We start from the raw sequence: 7,281 nt of genomic DNA, 5'->3' as shown, positions 1-7,281 counted from the left end.
TGAGATAACTTTCATCTGCCAGTTGTTTAGTCCACAAATATATGGATAAGGTAGATCCTTATACTCTGTCCAAGCTGACTTTTGCGATCACTGGTCATATCTGTACTGTAATGCTGGGAGTTTTGTCTTTGAGCATTAGCATTATGAAAGTTTCTTGTGAGTTTGGAATTAAACATCTTGCTGTGCTTTGGGTGTAAATGGGATCTCAATCCAGGTCATTTTTAGACGGGCAGTTTAAGAGCAATCTGTAAAGAAATGCACGAAATGAAGGATTCCAAGCATTTAAGTACCCTGAAGAAAGGATTCCACACAATTGTACTCTTTGTGTAGCCCAGTCAAAGTTGGATGGAAATTGTGGTTGTTTCAACTGCTCTATTCCTGAGCTGATTTCACTGCATAAAACAACCAACTCCAAACCAGCTTAAAAATCACAGCCAGAGAATAAAACCAATAATATGAAACTTTGGACTCTGACTCTGTAGATAGCGTATCTTCTTACGAAACCTCCCATGAGATCCATCTAATCTTTATTGCGGTCATAGATCAGTGTAAGTATTGTTTGGGTCACAAACAATATTTTTTCCCCCAAAGCTAAAGAATATTAAAAATATACAAAATCTTTGAATCTCTGCCGCTGGTGCCCACATTGGCAGCTTTGCTATAGTTTGACTATGACATCCACTTTTCAGAGGGGGGGGGGAAACCACGTATAGTTCTGCCTTGCCTAAACATTTTTTTACAACCTGCCTTTCAGCTGCATTCCGTTTCTCCGTTCGCTTCTCAGCCTTTGCTGTGTGTTTGTGGGACACACACACACACACACACACAAACCCCAAAGTTCCATCAGGCTTTCTAACTTCTTGAGAGCTCGTGAGACATTGGAAAGTCTGATGAACCTCAGCGAAGGCTGAGAAGCAAACAGAGAAACGGAATGCAGCTGAAAGGGCGGGGGAGCTAACCTTACCCTGCGCAGTGGTGGGAGGGTGGGACACGTGCCCTTCCTGTGCCAGGCCAGCCCCTGCAGCCCCAGGGTGGCCGTGCTGGGCAGCGGTGGGCTAGACGCTGAGGTGGAGGCTGGCAGGCCAACCAAAAGTGGCAGGTGGAGTGCCAGAAGCTCGGAGAGGGAGGGTGCTGAAGTGGGCAGCCAGGCCATTGGCAAGAGCAACGTGGCTCAGCTGAAAGCAGCCTCGGAACAAGTGGGGCAAGTAAGGAAAGAAACTCTGGCTGCCCCCAGGAATTGCCTTCCTTCCTTCCTTCCTTCCTTCCTTCCTTCCTTCCTTCCTTCCTTCCTTCCTTCCTTCCTTCCTTCCTTCCTTCCTTTCTTTCTTTCTTTCTTTCTTTCTTTCTTTCTTTCTTTCTTTCTTTCTTTCTTTCTTTCTTTCTTTCTTTCTTTCTTTCTTTCTTTCTTTCTTTCTTTCTTTCCTTACCTGACTTGGAATTGATGATTGATTGATTGATCTTTCCCCCCACCCCCCAAAAAAAACCCTTTGTTAGTAATACAGAAATTTAAAAATAAAATAATTCTTTAAACCCATTCCTATCCTACGTTTCCTGGAGGAGATATGGGGGGGAAATGTACTGCTTCCTATGTTTACTTTGTTTATTGCTCTTTGATTTGTGTAACCTTTTATTACTGTTGCATCCGTTGATAGAGACTGATGTTATTTCTTAGGAAGTACTTAGCAAAACCAATGTAAATTTAAAAAAAAGGGGGGGGGGGTTGGATGTACTCTGGTTAGGCTCCCCAAACAAGAATATAACCTTTGAGGCCTTTCAAATGGGCTGAAAGGGAGGGGAGGGGGGGGCGCGTCGTGATAGGAATGTATATAATGCTATGGATTTGAACATTTGAGTGTAGTCTCTGTTGTTGAAGTATCTCTTAAGAGATCCACCGCGCTTTGCAAACTGCTTTTTCTATTTTCTGCAGAAATAAACTCTTTTCTTACCGATCCGTTTTTGTTAGTGTTTCAAACGCATTTCGAACACCTGCATGCGGCGGTGGCAGGTCACAAAGGAGAAAATGGCAAGGGCTGGGAGTCAGCTAAGGAAAGAAGAGCGATTCCTGGCGGAAGGCTGCCTTGTCCTCCCAAAATGCCCACCTGAGCAGCAGAGGAACACGGAGTGAGACTGTCAGAATCCATTTATATCACATTTCATAAATGTATAGGTAGAACAATGTGCTTATTCTGGGGATTCTGCCATCTCTCCGAGGGGGGGGGAGAGGTCAGACTTTAGGCATCTTTAACAACAGGGAACATTTGAACACAAAAGGAAGCAATAACCATAAAACCAAGGAGAGTTCCCTTTCCCATGGAAGGGCCTGACATCTGACCATATGGATGAGGGGAGGGGCTGAAATGGGAATGTTTTATATAGGATTGAAATGTAACCTTGTTAGATTCCGTCTTGTATTGCCACAATCGATTCCATCCTAGTAAACATTTTCCTTTTGGACTAAACTTGCATCCAAGAGTTCTTATTTCCTAAGATGTGGATTGAGGTGGGTCCAGACAGTAGACGGAATCTGCTCTAAGAGTCAACCTGGAAGGGAAAACCTTACCGGGGGACTTTGCAACCAATACAATGTCTGGCGACGAAGCAAGAGAGGAGGGAAGCCCCATGGAGGGGGAGTCTTCCCCCCAAATGGAATCCCAGAGACAATGGGAAGCTGAAGCAGCATATTCCCCCGGGGAAGAAGCGGTGGAGCAGTACGACCGAAAACCCCGATGGTCGATGGGCGTTGGAAGGAAAAGTGAGTGGGAAAAGGCTTCGGGAGAAGCGACCCTGAGGCAGAGTAACCACCAACCGGAATGGAGGCAAGAGATGGAGAGTTCCCTGCACGCCAGTGAGGAGGAGCAGATCCTGGAAAAGGCCATTGATCTGATGAAAGCAACCCTGAGCTCACTGAGGGAGGAGAGAGCTGGAAATCGCAACCGAGGCAGCGCCTGGGGACGTAACTGGAAAGGTAACGGAAGGGATCCAACACCTGAACCCCCGGGGCCGTCCAATGGAACAGGAATTGCTGCCTCAGCAGTACCCACCCACCCCAGAACCACAGACGGGGACCAGGATGAGGAGCGATACCGGCCCCGGCGCAGACAATGCTCCAGCCAAAGACACCCGCCCCTGGAAGTCAAATTCAAGGGGGAGCCATCACGACTGGGATTTTTCCTAACCCAAGTCCTCAGCTACATGGAAGAGTACGGACGGGACATCCCCAGTGACAAAGCACGCATCCGAATTGTGCAATCTGCCCTGGACGGGACGGCTGCAGACTCCAACGCCCCAGAACTCAACGACTTCAACCGATTCATGTCATCTTTGAGGCGGCGGTTCGAGGATCCTTTGGCTGTCCGTAAGGCCCGGGAAAGAATCAAAACGGTGAGGCAGGGCAGGCGAGCAGTGGCTGATTATACCCAAGAATTCCGAGCCATTGCCAGCAAGCTGAACTGGCCAGAAGACATCCTCCTCAGCCATTTCAAAGACGGTCTAAACTACGACCTGTATGATGCTTGCCTGCCTCGAGGAGACCCACCCCATCTCGATGACTGGTACATCCTGGCGGAGGAAGTGGAAATAGACCTACTGAAGAGACACCGCAGAGGAAAACCATGGGGCCGCCTGCCACCCGAGCAAACAAGCGAGGGGGAAAAACCACCAGCCACAGCCAAAAAATCAACAGGTTGCTTCAACTGCAGGAGAGAAGGCCACCGTGCTGCAGAATGTCGTTCAAAAGCCCCCCCACGAAAACCAGAGGCATCATCCTCCAAGAAGCCGGGGAAGCCCCAAGGAAACACAAAAGAATCTTCCATGAAGGGGACAGAGGCTGTAGAGTCCACAATTCCTGCCAGGAACTGGGATTGGACTCCGGCCTGCACCGCAGGGACGGTGGACAACTCGGAAGACAGCTCAGAGGGAGAACCATTGGTAAGTGGACCCCTTCCACCCATACTTAAGACAGTGACTATATTAGCTTCCCCTATGCCTGAAGCAGCCAAAATAAAAGCTCTGATAGACTCTGGGTGCATCCGCTGCCTTATCAGCCCAACGCTGGTGGAGAGATTGAGCATCCCAGTGAGGAGGCTAAAACAACCAATCTCTTTTAGTCAATTAGAAGGGACAATAGCAGGTGGAGGACCAGCCACCCTAGCCACTTTACCAATCCACCTATCACTGGGGCCCCATGAGGAGGACATAACGTTTATAGTGGCCCCAGGCATGGAATGCCCAATGATCCTAGGACTGGAATGGCTGAAGAAATGGAACCCTGGGATAAACTGGAGGACAGCAGAACTCAATTTCCCAAAGGGGGGGCAGAAGAACTTAGACTCCAAAAGCACCCCCCCCAACCCAGAGGGAGGAGACAGCAGCGGTGGGGAAAGAGAAGGGATTACCAGAGATACCGGAAGAATACAGGGACCTGGCTGAGGTTTTCAGTGAGGAAAGAGCAGATGAGCTTCCCCCCCACCGCCCCACAGACTGCACCATAGAATTCAAACCTGGGGCAAAACTCCCAAAACCCAGGATGTACGCCATGAGCCCAAGGGAAATGGCAGAAATGGAAAGATTCATAAAGAAAAACTTAGAAAGAGGATTTATTGAGCCTGCCAAACCCAAAGTGGCCGCCCCGGTTCTGTTCAGGGAGAAGAAGGATGGGTCTTTTCGCTTGGTTGTGGACTATAGAAATTTGAACACAATTAGTGAATGTAATCTGTACCCCCTTCCCCTAATGAAGGATATGCTATCCCACCTATCGAAAGGAAAGATTTTTACCAAACTAGACCTGAGGGAAGCATACTACCGTATTAGGATTAAGGAAGGAGACGAATGGAAGACTGCATTCAACTGCCCAATGGGGTGCTATCAATTCAAAGTATTGCCATTCGGACTGCAAGGGGCCCCCGCAGTCTTTATGCAATTAATTAATGACGTGCTGAGAGAGCACCTATATAAGGGGGTCCTGGTTTACCTCGAGCAAGGCAAGCAATTGGGATGCACAGGAGCTTGCTTGTTGCAGAAAGCAAGCTGAAACAAAGCGAGGGAGATTGCCAGGAGCGTCAATCGGCGTGTGCTGAGAAACACCGATCTCACTCTCCTGCAATCTCCCTCTCTCGGTTTCAGCTTGCTTTTCGTGCTCCTCCCTCCTGGGGGTGGGGGAGGAAGGTGATGCCGCCTACCGCCAGCCAGGTGCTCGCATACCACCAGTGGTATGCGTACGACCAGTTGAAAAGCCCTGGTCTATAAGCATCATAGTTCTACCAGTAAAGGACAATATTTGTAGCTCAAGATTGAACTATGGGGTCCTTGGTGCTCTCTGAGCTTGGTTGTTTTCTTGCAGATGTTTCATTACCCAAACTAGGTGACATCATCAGAGCTAGGTGGTGCTAGGTTAACACGTGATGTTACTTAGTTGGGTAGTGAAATTTCTGCAAGTAAACTACCAAGCTCAGAGAGCACCAAGGACCTAACAGTCCTGCAGGACACCATGGTTTTTGTCAATATCCAGTCTGCCCATCTTGATGAATCTCAGTGGAAGATCCCCAATGAGTTCAACCCCTCCAACTTCCTGAATGAAGAGGGAGAGTTTGTGAAGCCAGAAGCCTTCATGCCGTTTTCAGCAAGCGAACTTCTCTCTGTCTGTCTGTCTGTCTGTCTGTCTGTCTGTCTGTCTGTCTGTCTGTCTGTCTCTCTCTCTCTCTCTCTCTCTCACACACACACACACACACACACACAAACATGCATACATATTTAGTGGCAATTCTTGCACCATTAAAAGCCCCAGAGTTCCCAACCTTTCTTTAGAGAATTATGGACCTCAAATACTGATCTCTTATGTTTTTGCTGTATGCAAAGTATCCTGGGTTTTTTTTAAGTCAAAGAGAGGAATCCTAGGTCAAAAGAACCTGGAATTTCCATGTCGCCAAAATAGGGGCAGGTGGTTTTCCTTCTCTGATATTTCTGTGTATTCTTATTTGAAGGAATTTTTCTCGACATTCCTGCTTTGGCATGTATGTACGAATAGCAGTGCTTTCAATTCAAATCAAAGAAACGTATTGGAGCCATAGGGCCAAGAAAAATATATAACCTAAAAAAACATATTTGTGTGTATGGACACATGAACTCAAACAGCCACACGGGTATGCAATATTCACAAGTGTGTACATATGTAAGTTAAACAACAAGAAATAAAAATGAAATATAGAATATAATGATAGAATAACCCGAGAATCTTTTTTTGCATCACAAAAAAACCATACTAGGAAAAATTTGCAATCTGGCTAAATCTGATGTCATGTTCAGTAGCATAGGAGCATTCAGTATTCAGCAGCACTGGAGGAATAATATTAAAATTAGAATATTATAATTCTAACAATATTGGAGCAATAACTCCTAATTGCCACAGCATTTAGGACATTTACCAATTCCAGTATGGCTGTATTATTATTATCTTCATCTTTTCTATTACCTTCTCCTAGTGATATCTTATGATTATATTATCTTGTTGTTTGTATGTTTATATGTACCCTGATTATATTATACTGAGAGCTTGCTTATGCACCGGAGACAAATTCCAAATCACACTCGGCCAATAAAGATATTATATTCTGTTCTGTTCTGTTCTATTTGGTTCTGTTCCATTCTATTCTATTTTGTTCTGCTATGCCCCATCCCTTATCCCTATGCCTATCCCTATTTCCCCAGCCCCCTTTTAAAATAATGTTGCCTTTCATTGGCTAACTGAAAGGCCATCTTCTCCAGACTCATGAATGAAATATTTTCTGACATTTTAGGTAATGCTGTATTTTGATAACAAGTTCCTGTTGTTAATTTTCTGCTTGCCAAAATGCAAGTTGTGAAATTTGACTTCTGAACACTGTGTACCTTTTATCTTGACTTCAAAGATTTAATCTTTGGCTCATTTGCCAGGGACAATTACTACTTAAAGTCCCACATTCTGTAAATTAAGACTCTTTTCTAAAGTCGGAATGCTTACTTAAACTCCCTTATGTGCGTGGTGAGGTTTAAAGCCTTCCAGTTCATTGGAGTTAAACAATGGTATTGATTACGCCTGGCTAGAAATATCCCCTCTGCATTTGTGAAGGCAGGCAGTTCCCTGTCTGGTTGACCACTTCGTCCAATGCCAGATAGGCCTGGGACAGCATCATCTTCCTGACATTCCAGGGGAGACGTGTCATCCTCGTTGGATTATGCCGGTGATGACCCAGAATTAGGAGGCAGCATAGGAAGTATCAATTGTGAATATGTCCAAGTCTTTGGGCT

The sequence above is a fragment of the Vipera berus genome (genome assembly GCF_964194415.1).
Source record: "Vipera berus genome assembly, chromosome: 10".
Taxonomy (NCBI): domain Eukaryota; kingdom Metazoa; phylum Chordata; class Lepidosauria; order Squamata; family Viperidae; genus Vipera; species Vipera berus.
This window is presented reverse-complemented; position numbering follows the sequence as displayed.